The sequence below is a fragment of the Mastigoproctus giganteus genome, chromosome 12, assembly GCF_048544385.1.
Source record: "Mastigoproctus giganteus isolate SK-2022 chromosome 12, ASM4854438v1, whole genome shotgun sequence".
NCBI classification, from domain to species: Eukaryota; Metazoa; Arthropoda; class Arachnida; order Uropygi; family Thelyphonidae; genus Mastigoproctus; species Mastigoproctus giganteus.
This window is the reverse complement of record NC_143586.1, coordinates 171,428,575-171,437,379: the sequence shown is the minus strand read 5'-3', so window position 1 is coordinate 171,437,379 and position 8,805 is coordinate 171,428,575. Positions and strand designations below refer to the sequence as shown.

Genomic DNA, 8,805 nt, shown 5'->3' with positions numbered 1-8,805 from the left:
TTTCGTCATATCTCTTATATGAAAATGCGGCACTCAAGTCTTCTGTGGCTTCGACACGCGTGATGCGATTTGATTGTCTGCATTGCAATCGTGCATTATTTTGATGGGGTGTGCAAAAGTTATGATTTTACAATTTGAAATGTTTATTAGCAAATTATGTGCTATACATCATTCTACTAATTCAGAGAGAGCCCAGTTTAGTAAAAGAATGGTTTGGGAGTTAGTATTTCGGAATAAAATTTAATGACATCTGCAAAGGAGGCGAACTTGATCGGAGAATCTGTGAAATTGTGCCCAAAATCATTAATATATTCAAGAGTAGTGGATCTAGGGCGAATCCCCGGAGGAACACCCTTTGTTAAAACGTAGTAAAAGTGAATCCATTTAAAAAAATATATGAGAAATGTAATGTTTTTTTTTTTTTTTTTGCATTCGAGACCCGTTTCTTAGCTAGCTAAGCAACGGGTTTCGAATATCATGTAATTCTAGTTCGGTTAACAGTCTGTCACGGATCATCAAATCAAAACTATGCTTGAGATCAGTGCAGATTACGTCTGTGTAGGCCTCGTTCATTCTCGCAATCGTGTAGTGCCACAATTGGAATAAATTAGTATCATGGAACCCCGGGCAGAAAGCCTTAAAGAAGAGGAGAAAGCAATTTGTTAAAGTATGGTGTGATGTTAACAAGTGAATCGAAAATTTGGATTTTTTTTGGATTTTTTTTTTTTTTTTTTTTGGTTAAGAGGCAGAATGTATGCCGACGTTAACCAGTGCTTATAAATTCCCGCAGTTAAAGAGAAGAAACGAGCAGTTAAAATGAATTAAGTGGAGACGGTTTTTCCTTAGTCAATTAGTCATAGTCCTTAGTCAAAGAATATATGGTAGCTACGTGTATGAAGCGTGTTATGCCGATTTCAGAGCAACTTACCGGCATGTTACATAAAGCAGGAATATAAGATTTAATTATACTAGAATTGTGTGTGCGTAATCTTATTTTGAATTTCTTTTTAAAACATTATATACTGTATATATGTATTTAAGATGCATACTGGTATGCAAAATAACATCTGATATGTTTGGAAGACTGTGTAATCCTTAAAGTTCAATGATTATAGGCTTCGGATACTACAGAAAGAATGACACTAGCTACAAGGTGACTAATCGCAGTTTACTGCTAGCTTGTCCGCATCATGCATGATTAAGGGAAACTGATATAATTTGCGATGGTTAACTTGACTGATTTTCATTAGTTTCACTCATTTGGTAAGAGCAAGCTAGGATTAAAGCTGTGGTAGTTAAGCGTTATATTTTTTCTACAATATTTTTAAGGCAGAAACTGAGTTCTGTAGAAGAATAAGAAAACTTAAATCACGTAGTAATATGTAGCAAGTCTTGATGTAAAAGCTAATCATTAATATCAGGCCTCTTCTACAAAGGAAGCATGGTTCTTTTGACCAAAAGAAAACAAAAAATCGCAACTGAAAACAATTTTAAAAATTGTTTTATAATTTAAAGGAGCATATTTGCATTCACTTGTTTATATAGTACAAGCTGTAAGACGAGTATTCGTTAGCCCCTAACCTACTGTTGCAAACTTCTGTCTGACTGCTCTACGACAAGTCAGGATGACTTCAACCTGCCAATGAGAATGAATGATGAGAAACAACATCACTGGCATGATGTTGTTTCTTCTAAGTTCATTGGCATGATATCTCCATTACCACACTGTCCCGGAGAGCCGTGTGAACTATCACTTTCCATAGTTTCATTGCTTAGGTCTAACTGTGTGTTGAGACGGAAAGATGTTGATGGAGGTGACATGAAAGATGGCAGGGTCATTGATGTTGCTTGTGTTGAGGTAGGCGAACCAAGGACAGACAGAGATGGCACTGGTGGTAGAGATGGCATGCTGCCAAAAACAGCAGCCATTGCAGCTACATGTTTTTGCGTGAACTGTTTTTCAGCTTGTTTTACGTAGTATCCGTATAGTGAATTAATTTTACGCATAGTGAATTAACTTTTTGTCGCTCACATAACGGACGGTCGGCCCTTCCAACTGCTTTATTGAACTCAACAATTTGTTCTCTAGTCTGGTCATCTGGATATGGATCCTTTTCATAATAGCACTCTAATACTGTAAAATGGGCAGCTTTGAAGGTAAAACGCTCTCGCTTCGAAGGAATTAAATCACCAATTTTTGATATCATCCTTTTTACTCCTGAATTTGGACAGAACTGAGTTAGTTTCCATGGATTATTTTTACACGTTAAGTACCACATGTAGAAGGCATTATTAGTTCATTCTGACATATCCTGGGTCTGGAATATGTTTGTGAATATGTACCTGGGATATGTATCTCCTCTGAAAACCTACTTACATACGCTTGATTCATTTTTGTCATTTCTGCAATCATTCTGCTTGATGTTATACCTCATGACAAAATTGCGGATTTCTGATAAGACTGCTATCTTTCCTTTCTTCTTCAATTCTTCTAATGCAAAACATTCATCTTGCAAAAGATCTAACTGATTAGCCAGACACTGGATTGGAATACACCGAGAGCCTTCTCTGCTTGTATATATTTGGTTATGTATTGTGTGGATGTTTTCTTTCCCAGAATAAGTGGCGGAAACTAATGATGATGAGAAGAAAGAAGAGAGGGGAATTATAGAATTATAGTAGAGGGGAACTGGGCAGCTTTGAGGTACGTGAAGAAACTACTGATGCTGTTGCTTATGGAGATACATTTCCATTTTGGGTATTACCATTGTTTGTTACACCATCACTAGCAGAATTACTACTACTTTGTGGTGGTCTGGAATATGTTTGTGAATCATTCTGTTTATAGAATGACTGCATAGGGGGTTGTATGTCTGAACGAGTAGGGGCATTAGTAAAGGCATACGATGCAAGAAAGCAAACTTATGCAGTATCAGCCAAAAAAAAAAAAAAAAAAAAAATCTCCCACTTCACCCCTCCATTCGTTCCAAATGCCTGTCCAGCTCAGCCTTAAATTTATTTAGGCCATCAACTTCCACAACAAAAGATAGAAGTCTGTTCCACTAATCAACTACCCGCCGGCTAAAGGCAAATTTCCGCACTATTCTTGGGCACTTGGCCCAATGATCTGGACCTGTTACTTTGGAGACTGTTATGTCCAGAACTTGAAGTATGTTCTTTGTCATGGGCACTTTTTCAGGTACCTGGATGCTGATGAAAATTATGACTGGCTATATATTTGATAAACCGTGAGGTATGTGAATTTGAATGGGATCTTCCGGATTCTACATCTAACCTATTCATCTGATAAAAAGCCAAGATGACCTGCTCTTTAGTTATCCCACTGTTACGCAGCCTACGGATCAGTTCAATCTGTACAAGAGAAAACAAAACCATGACTGTTAGTAGCGGAGGAATCTTGATCATCATGAACTTGAGATGAGTTACATTAAAACATTTAGACTCCGCATTTTTTTCCAAATAGATTTTAGTTTCATTCTTCCAACTCTTACTGAGGCAATATCTATATATAGGTCTAACAAACGGCATCCAGTGGACATCACCGTTTGACATAATCATTATACAACGGATTCGGAATATCTCAACCCATAATTTACTCCATCACAATAAACATCTTTAGTATCCACTTGTGTTTAGTAAAATACAAAAACATTGAAAATGTTAAGGATCAGAGACAATCTCGCCTCTAACGTATAAGTGCTATTTTTATCTGCCTTTTCCGACTAGTTGAACAGGTAAATCGCCAAAAAGGCTTCAGGTCATGAAACTAATGATCCAAAAGGACACTATTCTCGATGTTGTTTAAGTAATTTTATACGCTGCTTGCGATTGCTTTTTTTTTACTTCTTTACACAAATGGGAATATGCAACTCAGTTTTATTCCGAAGGGAATATTTTATATATTTTCGAAATTCTTTGTATTTATCGCCCAATAATTTTATTAAACCAGTGGGATATAGTATTTGGTGGCATAGTATTTAGGGTAAGGCACCACCAGTGGTGGCCTATATCTGCGCCTCACGTACTCAGATGGAATGCAGAACTACTGCAAACGCCAGAAAAAAGTGGTCTAGTTTATGCAGTATTGTTTTGTTCTGTTGTTGTGTCTCTGGCTGCTTGGTCGCAGGGCCCCTAGATAGACCCTACGTTCCCCGCCACCACCACTGGGAGGTGAGCCAGACTGCTCGTCATACTCTGGTTGGTCTCCGCCAGGGTCGCCTGAGCTATCTGAATGGAGACCAAGTTAAAAGAAAAAAAAAGGGAAGAGAGTACAAGTGATGGGTAAAAGGAGGATGAGGAAAGAAGGCTTTCTCCAGGGGAAAGAAGAGAGAAGTAGGAATCACTCCTGGTCTGTGGGCGATTCCTAGTTCTTTTTTTTTTTTTTTTTTTTTTTATGAAAACCCCAAACACGAAAGGTCTCAAAAACCTATAGTACTTAGTACCGTGCATAGGTTGAAGGAGAAGTATGGGGAGAGAGGAATGCCGGAAACTTTGCTCTAGAGACTAAACATGGGTTTCACCACTTCAAGCCTCCAATAAGCAAAGTGGTGGTATTTCACCGGTTGATGAAAGTCATCTACCACCTATTTTCGTTCCAAACGGCGCCAGGGGTTTACCCCATCTCCACGTAGTACACATTTTCGTGTGATACAGTACACTGTAAAGGCCAGAGATTTAAAACTCTATGGATATTGTGATGTGTAATGTTTTGTACCGTTGTTCAACTGGGCTTTTAGCCGTTGGGCCTCTAATGGGACCCGCCGTTGCCCCACTTGGCCCCGTGGAGGAAAACCAGGTACACCCAGTATAGTTATATTTACTGTGGCAGGTCCTGCCACCTAATTTCCACATATTTCAGTGGTTAGGACCTTTAAAAAAAAAAAAAAAACTATAATTTATGCTAAAAGGGGGTAGGCCGAATGGTAATAGGGTTGTTGCATGGTTGACTTCAGTTTTTGAGTGTGGGTTTGGAATAATTTTGGTTTCATTAGACATGGTCGCAAAATTAGAGAGAGGGTGGGAGAAGGTGACCCAAGATGGTCAGTGAGCCATGCCCCACCAGATGGAAGAAAATGGGGTGGGGAGGAGACAGTAGACTTCTCCTCCCCCCCACCCAGGAAGCAGGAAGAAAGTATCGGGCTGTAGTTTTCTGCCAATGGCCTTGGCAGCCAAGTGCAGCAATAGTCATGTCTGGTGTCTCAGAGATCACAGCCGCTGGTGTTGTTGTCAGGTTCAGAAGATGTGTAGAGTCAAGTCTGACTTGTTAAACACTGGTGTCTTCCACTGTAGAGGGATCTTGAAACAGGTAAGCAGTGGACTTCGTCGTGTCCGGTTCTGGTCCTGTTGCGGTAGGTTCTTAGTGTGGTTAACTCAATCTTTCGGTTTGACTGTTTCTGTTCAATTAGGTTGAATTGTTTCATTCAGTTACTGGCTTTAGTTGTGTTGAATAGCAATAAGTGGCCTCCGCGTAGAAAACACCTCTTGCGCAAACTTCGTGAAGGCCAGGAACTCCTCTCTCGAGTCTAGAATGTGATGCTCCAGTCCTGCTGATAAATATGTGAGTTCCGTCATAAGTTGACAGCGGAGGTCCTCATAATGATCGCAGCTGAACATAATGTGGGACCATGTTTGTTTCCACATGTACAGAGGGGATCTTCCTTTATTCAAAAATAGGTTAACTTAACGTTGAAGGCACCATGGCCCGTCAGGATAAACGTTGTAAATAGACCTGACGTAGCCGAGTGGTCAGGAGCGGGAGTGCATAGCACGCGTTCCTTGAGTGACCGGGGTTCAAGCCCGTGACTACTAAATACGATAAATATTTGTATTGACGATTTATTGTAAACTCTACTGACTTGGTTGTCGTGCCGGAGTATAAACAGAAAATTTATTTATTTATTAGACCTGGGTGGAACAGGTCTATTTACTTCTAGGATACGCGTGTATCCTAGTAGGATACACGCGTCCGACTGTAGGCAGGAACTTCTCGGTAATTTCTCCTTTTGTTGAAGCAGACCACTGTTCCTGCTGCACATGATTCTAAAGTCTGGTCCTTTCTTTTCTTCTATTCCCTGCTAGGTTGGTGTATTCTCCCAGAGTTTAGGGTAATCCTTTGGTCAGGTAATACATTATTTCGCAGCGTATAACTTCTAGGTCCAGGGGGCAGGACTCGGAGGGCATGCGTACTAACAATACGACAGGCACGGGTAACAATACGACAGGCACCAGGAGAATTGAGCGCTGTATGGTGTCCAAGATCTTTTTGTTAACAACCGTTGTGGCCCTATGGAACCACACGGGGTAAGCGTACATAATCACCGGGGGTAAAGAAGGCTTTATAGTACAGTATTAGCATGCGTTTTTTTGAGCCCCCTAGTCCTTGTTATTCTGGCTATTAATCCGGCATATCTTATTTTTTCTCTCAAGTATTTGAGATGAGGGTGGAAGGACAGATTGGCGTCTAGAATGATACTTAGATGCTTCAGTTCGGCGACTAGTTGTCTGGCTATGGATTTTAATTTGTGGTGGTCGTCTTAAGTTCAGGCTGCCGTTAAACAGTATATATTTTGTTTTTGTAGATGATATTTTCAAGAAGTGGACAGTGGCCTAGTCTTGAAGGAGTTGAAGTGCTTGGTTTGCTTGAATTTCCATTTGTGCTCGGCTTTTAGCAGCAACTGTCAGTTTTAAATCATCTGCGAAGGCGTGGGAATTTACTTCTCCCAGGTCTAGGATCATATTCCAGAGCAATGGCCCTAGAACTGAACCATGGGGCAGCCCCTGTAGAGTGATCTGGTCAACTTATTATATGGTGTTATTACCTGGATTTCTCTGTTGGTTAGGTAGGATTCCATAACTTTGTACAAATTGATAAGACGCGTTTGCCCCTCTGTCTAGCTAGGACGCTCGGCCACCAAATAGCATCGAACGCCCCAGCGAAATCGACTGATATGGCAAGGAAATATTTTTATAAAACCCATTGGCTGGCCTCAAAAGGCCACTCAGGGCGTCGATGGTAAGTTCCTTGCTTGAATGCGTATTGTTTTGGCATAGTTTGTCCAGCTATTTCGTAGTGATGAGTTATTATTTTATCTATCAGCCTTTCGAATAGCTTACTTGACACTGGGAGCAGGGCAACTGGCCAATAAGAGTCCGACTGTTCTGGAGGCTTTGAAGGATTCTTGGGTATGAGTTTCACGGTTGCAAGTTTCTAGTCAGCTGGGTAAGTTCCTGTCCTTCGGCATACGTTGCAAAATATAAGGAGTAGTTCCGGAGTAGGGTCTACTACGTTTTTTTATAATTTCTGGCTCCAGAAGATATGAGCCGGGATATATTCTATTCCTTATGAGGGCCACAGCGGCATGCAATTCCTTCATGGCGAAGGGCTGTTCTATTTGCTGTGTTTTGTATACATATCTGTACCTGTTCCGGTAAGGTTGGGACAAAAAAACAAAACAAAACTATTATATTTAGGCCACCCGAATAATTAAATTCATCTGCCGTGCTGTGTCTTATGTCTGTTAATTGCGTGTGTTCTATGGTCGATTTGTCTGTTTGCTGGACGAAGTTTCTGGGAAAAAAACTTTGCTGTCTACACCTAAGACCAACTAACTCAGCCACCGAGTGAAAAAAGCCCATTAAAATTACTCGCGTCATCGACGGGATTCGAACCCTGGCCTTTTTCACCCGGTGTGGGGAGGACGGTGACAATACCACTGTGCTAACCACGCAGACGGTAAAGTTGGTACAGCTGGTTCATGATAATCTGGTTGAGTATGTTATTGATGGATTGTTCCCAGGTTAGTGGCTAGTGTGCCCTGCGGGGTTCGAGTCGCATTTATGATTTCTTCTCTGGGGAGTTTGTTAGTAATAACTTTGTAGACTACTCCCCAGGGATCGGTGTTTCAAGCTGTACTGACCAGGTGCTCCCAGGCCTTGCTTTTGCGTATCAGGTCCGTGTAGCTGTTTCTAACAATCTTGTATCTTTCCCTTAACAGCCTTACTTCTGGCCCCCGGCCAGATACGTCTCGTCCTTTGAAACTCTTTTCTTGCCCTTATGACCTGCTTTCTTAATGTCTCTTTCTCGAGCCCACCAGGGGACAGCGCTCGAGGTTGGAATCTTGCTCTTCATGGCTACTTCACTAGCGTTAGTGATAATTTGTGACCCTCCTCTGGATCTCATTTGGGTCAAGTCGTTGGTCATCCTCCATCCAATGCCCTGCCAAGTGGCGCAGCAGCCTCCCAAAGAGTTCCCGGTCAGCCTTGTTAACCGCAAAACGGTTCATCATGCGTTTAACTACTGAGGGATAAGTAAAGTGTAAAATGTGTTTATGATCTGATGGCACCAGGAGTTTCCCCCATCTCCACATAGTATAATTGTCGTGTGTTACAGTACACTGTAAAGGTCAGAGATTTAAAAGTGTATGGATATTGTTAAGTGTAGTGTCATGTACCATTGTTCATCTGGCCATTTAGCCGATGGGACCCACCGTTTCCCACACTTGGCCCCGCGGAGGCGAACAGATACACCAGTATTTTAAGCAAGTACTCTGGCAGGTCCTGCCGTCTAGTTTCCTGTGATTTCAGTGGCTAGGACCTTAAAAAATGCGGTAGGATTCAGCGCTGAAAGAGTTAGAAGCCGAGAGGAATACTTATACAATGGAATTTGAAAGTTTTAAATTTAGACTGTGTAGGGTTTACACTGTGAAAGTGAACAGAGTAGGGGTATACTGGAGGGAGGAAACAGGAAGAGAGGGGTCGATTCGATAGAGGAGGTGATGGGCAGAA

At 41.3% G+C, this 8,805-nt stretch overlaps 1 pseudogene; it reads right to left on the bottom strand.

Annotated features, from left to right (window-relative positions):
- Nucleotides 1-1,668: 1,668 nt before the first annotated feature.
- On the bottom strand, nt 1,669-7,394 carry LOC150077595 (uncharacterized; annotated as a pseudogene).
- Between the last annotated feature and the right edge of the window lie 1,411 nt (nt 7,395-8,805).